The sequence below is a fragment of the Eptatretus burgeri genome, chromosome 3 (genome assembly GCF_056783735.1).
Source record: "Eptatretus burgeri isolate ZD-2024b chromosome 3, Ebu_testis_v1, whole genome shotgun sequence".
Taxonomy (NCBI): domain Eukaryota; kingdom Metazoa; phylum Chordata; class Myxini; order Myxiniformes; family Myxinidae; genus Eptatretus; species Eptatretus burgeri.
The window spans coordinates 66,892,997-66,905,496 of NC_140963.1; the positions used below are offsets into that span (position 1 = coordinate 66,892,997).

The following is a 12,500-nucleotide window of genomic DNA, read 5'->3' on the forward strand; positions in this document are numbered from 1 at the left end:
ACTGACATGTGCAAGTTGCGAACCTTCAGCAACCAGCCCGCTGATGTCGAGGAAGAGGTTGTCGACCTCGAGGACTCTGATGCTGATAACAGTGATGAAGACTAGACTACTGATCCATGGTGTGAATGTTTTGGCACAATCACAAGGACATTCATGGCTACAAATATGCATGAGTAAAACATAGTACATAAACATGCCACAGTAGCGTGGTGAAATTTGGGTTATCCGTAAATTTCACATTTTGGACGCTTGTTGGAACTTGGGTCGGGGAAGGGCAATTCCTTAAACTGTGGTAAAAACTTGTAAAATGTTCATAAACGTTTTCCTCACACAACATGTGCATGTTGAAGGCTACTGCGGTTCAGTAGCACTACCCAGGGAACTTGTATGACAATATTATAAATTAAAATGTACTGAAAATCACTAATCAGCAATATTTTGATAGGCCCTATTGTTCACCCCTTTCTGCCATAAAACAAATTCTGCCTTCAGGAATGACAGAAAGGATTATTCGGATGGTATAAATAAAGCATTTCAGACATGTATTTGTGGTTTGCAGTTCATTCTCGCCTCATGTGGAAACAGCAATTGCATCATTAGTGAATGTTTCTGAGTTTGCCTTTTCGCTTTCATTATGCGGAGGGTGGGTACATTCCAGAGATGATAACTTCCAATAAGCTGCCAGTCTGCAATGGTTATCACATCAAAATATGATCTATATATATACACCAATTCAAAAATCATAATGAGGATTGGTTTCCTCAGATGGTACCGACAAGTGGAATTTCTGGCCTGGGCCCATGGACTATCTGTCTGCCCGGCAGTCAAACAAAATTTAAAATCATTCCAAACAGGAAACGTCCTGTTTTTAATGACATCACAAAGGACACAAACAACTGACACGAAGAACTAATGTAATTTGTCAGATAGGGTGATGTCATAGACAGTGTCAATGGCAGTGAAAACGTCAGTAAATTCCAAAATTAATTTCTTTCTACGACCCTTAAAATCTTTTTTATTTAAGTTGAATTATACTAGTGCGGGCCCGTACATGCGTGTGTGCCCGTACGTGCGTTGCCGTACATGCAAAAAAAAAAACTTTCGAACCACGTGCCAGAAACAACTACACAGGCCGTTCCTTCACTCTCACGTGCCCGTACATGCGTTGCCGTACATGCAAAAAAAAAGCATAAAAAAGAAGAATTGTGACGTCTATCGTCAATCATCACAACAACCCGTACGTGCGTGACCGTACATGCAAAAAAAAAAAAAGTAAATAAAAAAAACTTTCAAATGGCGTGCCAGAAACAACCACACACGCCGTTCCTTTGCTCTCACGTGCCCGTACATGCGTGCTCGTACGTGCGTTGCCGTACGTGCAAAAAAAAGAAGAAAAAGAATTGTGACGTCAATCGTGATCTCATAGCACCGTGTCCTGTCATTGGTTTGGTAAATAAATGGCCATAACTTGGGAACCGCTTGGCCAATTAATATCAAACCCTGAAAAGGCACTTCCATAGGACCCCAGCAATATTCCTGGCAAGTTTCAATTAGATCGGACCAGTGGTTGTCAAGAAACAGCGGTAGCAGACACAGACACAGACAGACAGACAGACAGACAGACAGACAGACAGACAGACAGACAGACAGACACACACACACTGCTGGAATTATAGACAGATAATGGAACACTGAAGAACACAAATTGCCTTCTTGTCATTTCCAGTAATTTGCAGTAATTTAATATGTTAAATATGGTGGTGTATAAGACTGCTTCAATAATGCTAAATATCAAAAAAAAATTTTTAACTAACTTTCGCATTTTACTTCAATTCAAGTATATTCTTTAATATTGCACAGTAACATGTGAAATGAAACCTTGTCTAATTTATTTCAGTTATTATTAACTGACTGTCTTAACAGAATAAACTAGAACGGGCACTCATAGAGCGCATACCTTCGCCGCCACTACTTTTTTTGTTCTTGGTATGAGTGTGGGGAACTGGTTTCATATGAATGGTCTTATGACGCAAACCACATATCTATAATGTCATGACCCCCCCCCCTCGACTTCCGGGGGCTACGGACTAAACAACAATCAACTCACGTCGTTTTGGCGAGTCTTCACTCGCAAGCTCGGTGAATACAACGTTTCAACAAGAGAAGGTAATCTAGTTTGATGCTGGTTTCATGCAAATCGAATAAGAATTGAATGAGTTATGCTGAAAACCGCATATTGTTCAAGGGCGTGACCCCCCCCCCCCCAGACATTTTACCCCAACCGGTGACGTGTTATGACGTCATTGTGTCACTAGATTGGCCATTAAATTCTGAACATTTTGGTGCTGGGTTCATGTAAAGCAGACAAGAATTGACCGCGTTATGACAAAAACCGCATATTTTTCAAGGTAGTGACCCCCCTGACCTTTGACCCCTAACCGGTAACAAGAGTATGGGCGTCATTGTGTCATATTGCATATCACATGATGAGGCGTTGAATTCTGAACATTTTGGCGTTAGTTGCATGCAAATTGAATAAAAATTGACCGTGTTATCGTATAAAGACGATTTTGACCTTTTCGTGACCTTGACCTTGACCTTTGACCCGAACGATCCCAAAATCTAATCGAATGCTTCCTGGCTAATAACCAATCATCCCACCAAATTTCATGCAATTCGATTTAATACTTTTTGAGTTATACGAATCACAAGATTACAAATAAATAAATAAATAAATAAATAAATAAATAAATAAATACACGCCGACCAAAACATAACCTTTCGCAGAATGCGAAGGTAATGAAGGGTGAACAGATTTTAGAGAAAGATAAAATTTATGTGAGCAGTCTGATTATGCTCTGGAGTGCATTACAACACTGTTGGGAAAAGATCGACTCAAATATAATCCATAAACTAATTAAATCCATCCCAAATGAAGTTGAGGCAGTTCCGTGGAGATTATTGATTACACATAAAGACAGATTGAATATTTCCTATTATAATTCAGTGACCTGAAAAATTATACCCCCCCCCTGAGAAAGTATAACACCCCCCCCTTCCAAAGTTTTCCAATTTTGAGGCCACCTGAGCTTATTTCATGGTGCTTTCAAATTAAACTTAATATAGAGTCTTCACAAACTACTCCGAAGCGATAAAGCTAAAAAATTCAGATAAATTGTGAATACGTTTGATTAACAAAGAAAATCAGATGATTCTCAGTTGCACAGAAGAAGTAGCAAACCCTTTTCCTAATTAACCCGAATTCACTTCAGGAGAAAATTATTTGTTTCAAAGGTTACAAAATAAATGTAATAGGTTTCACCTGTATGTAATCAGTGGTTTAACTTCAAAATAAGCTCTCCCACTAATTTAAGACATTTAAGGTGCAACTCACTGGTCAACCAACAAGGAAACATGAACACCAAGGAGCTTTCAAAAGAAGTCAGACATCAAATTATGGAGAAGCACTGTTCAGGAGAGGGTGATAAGAAGATTTCAGTCACTCATTATTTATTTGAATATGGTGAAATCCATCATTAAAGAGTGGAAGACATCATACCACCCAGACTCTACCCAGATCAGGTCACCCATCCAAACTCAGCAGTTGGGCAAGCAATAAACTGGTTTGGGATGTCACTGTAGATCCAACAATGACGTGGAAACATCTGCAAGGATCTACGTCCAAGATGAGGATCAGTGTTCATCAATCAGCAATATGCTGTTCCCTTCACAAAGCTGGCTTCTATGGACATGTGGCAAGAAAGAAGCCATTACTGAAAAAGACGCATCTAAAAGCTCATATGGAGTTTGCTAAATAAAAACAAAAACATTAATGATGATGCAGGCATGTGAAGAAAAGTTTTGTGGTCAGACGATACAAAAATTGAACTTTCTGATTTAATTGAAAGTGTTACATCTGGCGCAAGCTGAACACGACACATCACCAAGTCAACACCATCTCTACTGTCAAACATGGTGGTGGCAGCATCATGTAATGGGGCTGGTTTTCATCAGCAGGGACTGCCAAGCTTGTCAGGATAGAAAGGACAATGGACAGTGTAGAATGCAGGAGAATCCTTGATGAAAACCTGCTTGAGTCATGCATGAGTGAAACTGGGTAGGATATTTACATTTCAGCAGGACAATGATCGAGATCGATCTCTCGATCTCTCGATCTCTCTCTCTCTCTATCGAGTGCAGCCTGTGGCTGCTGGTTGCATCATTGGTTGGGATGCAGCTGTGCCGCTGATGCAGTGTCCCCCTTACCAAGTACACTGGTGCTCATTTTGCCGACCTCAGAAGGATGACAGGCTGAGTCACCCTCCTGGTGTATTTTTAATTCAGCGGCCAACAGGGCTTGAACTCAGGACCCGAGGATCCCAAGCCGCCACCCTAACCACAAAGCCAACACCAGGCTTAGGACAACGATCTGAAGCACAAAGATAAAGTCACACTGGAGTGGCTGAATAAGAAGAAAATAAGTGTTCTTGAGTGGCCCAGTCAAAGTCCTGATTTGAACCCAAATGACCATTTATGGCGAGACTTTGGCATTGCAGTCCATCGACGATCCCCATCAAACTTGGCAGAACTCGAGCAATTTTCACGTTTAGAATGGACAAAGATTTCACCCTGAGTTCACATCCTTGTCTTGCTGTTGAATTATGACCAGGTGGGTCAAGTCAGCCTGTCATCTCTCCAAGGTTGGCAAAATGAGTACCAGCTGACTGATAACAGGGGCACTGCGTCAGTAGCCCAGCTGTACCCCCAGAAAATGATACAGCCAAGCAGCCACAGGCTACATACAAATAAATAATGATTAAATAATACAGCCCAAATTAAATCTCACGAATAATTTTCAATCGGCATATAATAACATTTTTCAATGTCCTTCATCATGATTAACACTCAACTCAAACAAAGCCAATGGAAATCTGACGCAACAAAGCCGGACAGTGAATAATCAGCAGAGACTTACAGACCTTGATGTGTTGGGATTACCAGAAAATGAAGATGGTGGCCATATCATTTTGTCTGGGTGCCATGGTGGGCGGAGTCAAGCGACAGATGTGGGTGTGATCCAGCAGATGTCTAACCAATGGGTGCAAATTTCAAAAATCGACCCCCAACAACAGCAGCAATGCAGCACACTTGTAAACCTGCAACATGTCACAGGTAAAAAGCAGAAAGACGAGCAAAGCTTTTTAAAAAACATTTCCTGCATATCATTACATGAGATTTGGAATCATAAACAGAATTGACACAGTTCGCCTTTACCATCAGCACTCATGTTGAAGTGAGAGAATGGATGGAGAGGAGCATACATCAGAGATGGATTTGACAAGAACCCTTCAGGATTTTTCAGGAAAGAGACAGGTTTGAGAGTTCCGCTTTGAGGTTGGACAAATGTTTTCTCACTATCCTGAGGGGAAACCTATTTGTTGCGGTCTTAATGAAATTAATGCCTTTGGTCAGATTTACCTTCCATGAAGAGAAGGCAGGATATTGAAAGGCAACTGTTGCATGATAGGATTCAGTGCAAAAGGGGTGAGAACTTGGCTTCAATAGCTGCAGACAAATAGGATAGATTTTTCTTTGAGAGAGAGCAGGCTCTTGTGGAAGATTTTGTGTGGAAGCATCAATATTTGGGGTGGCAGAGAAAGAAGATCAATCCTGAAATAGGAGGGTGGCTGGTAGTCCCTCCTAATCAGCCTGAGTGAACCGCCAGACTTGGTGGTGCTGAGAGAAGGCTTTCTCACAACAGGCAGAAAGATGTGGACTCTTTCAAGAACAAGATTAGATGAACTAATAAGACCAATGGAGGAACAGGAGATATTAGAGGGAAGGTTGGTCATTACCAAGTTGTTGGCTGCAGTGCAGTGACTGGTTGAAGAGGTAACAACTCCCAGCCAAATGTCATGGTGAAAGAAGGAAGAGAGAGAGTTGAGATGGAGGGCTATAAGTTGGTCCATTCTGGAAGAGAGGAATGTAAATGGAGTCGTCATTGTTAAGGGGACAATACAGCACACAGACAAATCGAATTGCCTGTGAAGGATAAAGCACAGCCAATGGTACTCCTTTAGGTTTGAGTGTGGGGAAGGGGCGGGGGGGGGATGGGGAGGGTGAGCAGTCCAAAGCCGATGAGAAAATAAGTTCATGATGTAAACAAAGTCAAAGTTAAATGTCCAGTTGAAGCTTCTGGCATGGTTTATGTGGTTAAATGTGGAGGTGCAGGATGCAGTTTGGCCAATTTCTCACTCAGCATACATGCTTCACAATTTCTGATGAACTCTTCTATGTGGCGATCTATGGCTGGCCACCAGGTAACTTCACAACACCATTGTTTCCTCTTGAGAACATCAAGATGTCCATCGTGGCCCAGATGCAACACACAATGTTGTAGCATTTCCCAGATTACTGTTGGAGTTCTGGTTGCGATACACTTGTCATCAAATAGTGCAAGCTCATTGCACACTCTGTGAAACGGTACAGGTTATTCAGATATGTCACAAGCCTGGTGTTTGCTTAATGGTTAAGGTGGCTCACTTAAGATCTTAGGATCTTGAGTTCGAGCCCCTCTTGTGCTGTTGCATTCACACCAGGTGGGTTGATTCAGCCTGTTATTCTTCTGAGGTTGACAAAATGAGTACCAGCTTACTGATAGTGGGGACATTGCATCAGTGGCACAGCTTCCACAGCAGTGGCCAAAGGTAAACAACTTCGGTGAGGATTTCTAAAATCCTCAATTTTCATCCGATTGACTTGAAATTTGAATAAAAGTTATTTTCAGGTTACTGAATTCAACTAGCCAATTATTTTTGAGGTCAACAGAGACCAAAAGGTCAACATAGGCCCAAGGTCAACAACTAAGGTGGTATTTCTAAAATCCTATGCCTGGTGTTGGCTTAATGGTTCGGGTGGTGGGCTTTGGATTCTTGGGTCCTGAGTTCAATCCCGCTCAGCTGTTGAATTAATACCAGGTGGGGTAAACTTGGCCTGTCATCCTTCCGAGGTCAGCAAAATGAGTGCCAGCATACTGGTATCTTGTGTCGGAGTGGCGACCCGTCCAGGATTGTGCCCAAGAGTCAAGGAGACTGCTTTTACAGCACCAACGCTCTGCACAGAGTATGGTCCCAATCTCCTCCTCCTCCTCCTCCTCCTCCTCCTCCTCCTCCTCCTCAATTTTCATCCAATTGACTTGAAATTTAAAGAGGATTTATATTTCAGATCACTGAATTAAACCACCAATTATTTTGGAGGTACACATCGGCCAAAGGTAAACATAGGCCGAATTTCTAAAATCCTCAATTTTCATCCGATTGACTTAAAATTTGAAGAGGAGTTGCAAATTTGGTCATTGAATTTAACGACCAATTATTTTTCAGGTCAAATTTGATTTAAGGATTTTGCAAGTATCGTGCTCTACATGAAGTCTTCTTCTTGTTTGTCTCTGTCTGTAAACAGGATATCTCAAAAGTTATGGCCAAATTCGGACAAAATTTGGTGGCTAGGTTGGGTGTTTAACAAGAACTAAATGAATCGATTTTGGTGAAGATCAGGTTTTTTAATTATTCATTAAGTGATTCTTAATCTTAATTAAGTGATAAGGGCCAAAAACGATATAGAGCATATCATTTCAAAAAATTGTGGACCGATTCAGGCGAAACTTAGTATATGCATTGGTTAGGTGATAAAAACAAGCCAATTAGATTTTGGAGGTCTGGATCCAGATCTGACCTTTCCGTGGGATACAAAATGTAAACTGTTCAGCCGAGCGGAGGTATGCGCCCTCCAGAGTTCCGTTCTAGTTGCACTTTTTCTGCCCAAATTAGGGTTCAAATGCACTCGCCGCATTGTAGTGTTTCACTGTGGTCAGCCATGCAAAAATTGTCTGCTCTTCTGCAGCGAGGCAGTGGAGAATTGCCCGCTTGCATTCAGGATGACACTTCCAGTCTGATGTTAGGGCCCTGTCACACCTTGACGTTTTAGCCAGCGTATGGCAACGTATCAAAATGTGTGTAAAACGCTGGCGTACACTGAACTATTGATGTTTTTTTTCAGTTTTGGGCTTATTCATAAAGAGTTGGACGTATGCATAACGTATTAGTAATGTACACAGAACGTTTCGATAACTTATAGATAACTTATACCAACGAATGTTTGGCGTGTTGTCAGCGTTCACAACCTATGCCAAATGATAGTCTAACTTATGCATAGCGCATGGCAGCGTATCGCTGACGATCACGTGGCGTAGCCTATTAATAGGCTGCCGCTCAACGATTTAAATCATAACCGCACTAGAAATCGAAGTGTTAACATCACCATCATGCCGAAGAAAAAAACAAACAAAAAAAAAACCATGGAGTCTGGAACACTGACGGGTTCCTCTCGTGAAACCCATTTTTATATACCAATTCCCCTAAACGCTGCCAATACGCCATTATACGGTAGCTGTAAGTTAGAAACACATTCAGTAAGTTCTGTGGTCGTCTGGAAGACGTCAAATACGTCTACATCGGTCAATATGCGTTGGAGATTCGTAACACATTGGTTCAAAGCACGTTACTCATAAGTTAGAATTAAGTTTCAGGTACGCTAGACATTACCTCGACATGTTTCGACTTATGAGTAACTTACAAGTAAGTGTCGACGTGTGTCAACGATCGCATAATGTGCCTACAACAATGTTTTTTTTTAAGTTTTTGGCGTATTCATAACGAGTTGATCGTATGCATAACATATTAGTAACGTACACAGAACGTTTCGTTGTCTTGTAGATAACTTATACCAATGAATGATTAGCGTGTTGTCGGCATTCACAACCTATGCCCAACGATAGTCCAACTTAGGCATAGCACGCTGCACGTATTGCCGACGATCACGTGGCATAGCCTATTAAAAAGCTGCCGCTCGCCGATTCAAATCATAACCGCCTGAGAATTGGAAGTGTCAACATTGCAGTCACACCTTGACGATTTAGCCAGCGTATGCTGACCTCTGAAAAATGTGTCTAAAACGCTGGCACAAGTCAAATACGTTATGGGTAAGTTTGGTTTACGTGAAGAGCACGCTGAAAAACGATGAAGCACGCTGTCATACGTTGTAGTACGTCTAGTACGTCTGAAATTTCAAGCATGCTGAAAATTTTATGACGTACTCGCCGTATGGCTCAAACATTCCACTATGCTGGGAATAAGTAGTAGGCACGATATGCGATCGTTGACACACGTCGAAACAAGTTCCTTGTAAGTTACTCATAAGTCGAAACACGTCGAGGTAATGTTTAGCATACCCGAAACTTATTTTCTCCGTCAAGGCACATTTTCTTTTTTTCTCCTTGGCTCCGTGAAGGCACGTGACGAAATATCTGAAGTTGTTGTTGTTGTTGTTTCTTTTTTATTATTAGTATTATTTTTTTAGTCTATCACGAATTTTTAAATATATTCGGACATTTGCTTTTAAGTTTCGACGTGACAATATTCTCAAACAGAAAATATTCACAGAGGATGAACTAAGAATAAGGCATGAGCAAACTGAAGAGGCAATCGGACGTGCCGTAACGGCACGTGACGAAATATCAGAAGTTATTGTTGTTGTTGTTTTTTTTCAACGCTGCCAATACGCCATTATACGGTTGCTGTAAATTAGAAACACGTTCAGTAAGTTCTGTGGTCGTCTGGAAGACGTCAATCAAATATGTCTACATACGTCAATATGCATTGGAGGTACGTTACACATAGGTTCAAAGCACGTTACTCGTAGGTTAGAAATAAGTTTTGGGTACGCAAATCATTACCTCGATGTGTTTCGACTTATGAGTAACTTACAAGTAACGTGCCTCGACCTGTGTCAACGATCGCAGAAAGTGCCTCGACGTGTGTCAACGATCATGTAATGTGCCTACAACACGTTACTCGTAGGTTATAAATAAATTTCAGGAACGCTAATCATTACCTCGATGTGTTTTGACTTATGAGTAACTTACAAGTAACGTGTGTCGACGTGTGTCAACGATCGCATAACGTGCCTACAACTTATGGCCAGCGTAGCGGAACGTGTGAGTCATTTGCTGGCATACGTCGTAAAATTTCAAGCATGCTAAAATTTGAGGACAACCGCAAAGTACAACGATGAAAGCCAGCGTACTACGACGTATGGCAGTGTTTTTCAGCGTGCTCTTAATGTTATCAAAACTTACCCATAACGTATTCGATGTGTGCCAGCGTTTTAGACACATTTTACAGAGGTCAGCATACGCTGCCTAAATCGTCGAGGTGTGACAGGGCCTAAAGCGAAATGATTTGCTATCTATTTTTGATGGATTGGAGAGGAATTTCTATAATTCTTTGCATAGTGCATCCACAGGGTCTTTCACAATTTAGTCGCTTTTGAGTCTATAATTGGAATTAAAACATTTCCCACATAGTTATTTTATTTTCAAATACAATAAATGAGAAACTCTTTCCACAAAACCTGTTTCCACATTTTGAGGCCCCATATCATCCACTGATTGCACCGTATCATGTACTCATCAATTCATATATATATATATATATATATATATATATATATATATATATATATATATATATATATATATATATATATATATATATATATATACACACACATACATATAGTTATTCATATATGTTATAACCATTTATTGACAACTGATGAAAGGTGAATGTGCATTTGTTCATCCACAGTATTCCATGGAATGCATCACTCGGTGAACTTTGCTAGTGCTGGACTGACATCCCAATGACTCCTTAAACTCTTTTGTCACCTGTTCGAGATAAGATAGTAATCTTTTCATCCTCACATTCCATCACAGGCTTCTTTCTCTTCCTCTTTACCTGATTTATTTTTGTCTGCGAGTTTGATGATCAGGGTTTTGTATTATCTGTAGTCTTCCACTTCATGGTAGCATTCGAGACAGTTGATCTGGGGATGGATGGGACATTTAAAATTGTCCTGCAAGAAGTGCTAACTCTTTGGCTGCCAATTATCAGTCCTTGTCAGAGCTCTGTTAATTATTTCTTATGTGACGTGATGCTATGAAAGTGAGCAATGAGACCGTTCGTTGACCTTTTAATGGTATCCATGGTTAAGTATTAAATCAAAACTCACATCTGAAGCAATTTTCACAATTGGAAAGGTATGCATCATGACTTTCAGTTGAACTCTGCATTGATGATATATTTTGCCACATAGACATTGGCATTTTCTCATGTTGTAAAGGATTCAATTTAACTGTAGATAGGGAAGCTCTCACTGTCTCTTTTTAGCTCAGTCAGCGTTCTTAAATTAATGACAGATTTGTGTTTTGGCATTCTTTCTTTTGGGTTCAATATGCAGGTATTAGAAAAAAAATGGAAACATCAATGTAAAGTCACTGAATAGGGTGTTGGGCCACAATGTGCAGCCAGTACGGCCTGTATGCACAATGGCATAGAGTCCACCAGCATCTGGAATTTTGCAGGAGTGATGCGGCATCATTTTTCCATGAGAGAGTCAATCAACTCACACCTGTATGATGGAGGTGGAAAACGCTGTCTCAGGCATCATTCCAGAACATCTCATAAATGCTCGATTGGGTTCAGATCTTGTGACTGAGAAGGCTATGACATATGGATAACATCAGTGACATGCTCATCAAACTATTGGGTGACCACATGCTCTGTGGATGAGGGCAATGGGTGATCTCCTTTTGCAGGCATACAAGCCGTAATTATAGGCAACCAGGCCTGTGCAGCATTTTTACACATGCCCCAAAGCATGCTGGGATGTTATTTGCTTAATTGACATATGGGACACACCTGTGTGGAAGCCGGTGTTTGATGTCCCTCATTTACCCAGGTGTTTCCATTTTTTTTTGTGTCCACTACCTGGAGCTTTCAGATGATGCACTGCTTTTATTTACTACTGAGTATTTGTCTGTTGATTTGAAGAATAATTTGATATTTGAGGGGCTGAATGAGCATCTGCAGTGCCCAGTTAAGCTGTATCAAAGGAAATCTTCACAAAATTATTGCAAAAGTGCTCCCAATAAAGGAACATTGTTGAAATTTGCCATTTAATAAACTTCCCAACAGTGTACATTTGGTGGCCTGAGAAACACATAAGCCTGCTTATGTACAGCTTGGCTTCTCAGCAATTTGATTACAGTACAAGGGCTTGGCCCTTTCCATAAATTACATGTCAAACAGCACCATAGCCTCAGGCAAAATGAAAAAGGTTTGTCACAGGTGTTTGTTGTTTTAGCACAAGCATGCCTGTTATTTGGCTGTGCACTATCTGTGTGCACTGGGCAGTTAACCAATTTAAAAACGAAAACAAACAACATGGCACTTGGAGCACAAAACACACGTCAAGCTTACCATGATCCTCAGATTGCTGATATGGGCTCACTCTCCACCACATTCTTGAATCTCAAGCTGCAATGGAACATCATAAACACAGAAGGGAAAAAGGTAGCAGAATTAACAAGCTCCGTGATT

The 12,500-nt window shown here is 40.8% G+C and overlaps 1 protein-coding gene and 1 long non-coding RNA gene across 2 annotated transcripts in view; one reads left to right on the forward strand and one right to left on the reverse strand.

Moving 5' to 3' along the window:
* INVS (inversin) overlaps positions 1-12,500 on the forward strand; it is a 671,909-nt gene that overhangs the window by 623,084 nt on the left and 36,325 nt on the right. The gene's annotated exons all lie outside the window — the stretch shown is intronic.
* LOC147030104 (uncharacterized) overlaps positions 3,066-12,500 on the reverse strand; it is an 18,606-nt gene continuing 9,171 nt past the window's right edge. Inside the window, exons 3-4 of the long non-coding RNA XR_015056226.1 lie at positions 12,381-12,437; positions 3,066-5,156 (exon numbers count right to left, since the gene is read on the reverse strand). This is a non-coding gene — a long non-coding RNA (uncharacterized LOC147030104). The remainder of the gene's footprint in view (positions 5,157-12,380; positions 12,438-12,500) is intronic.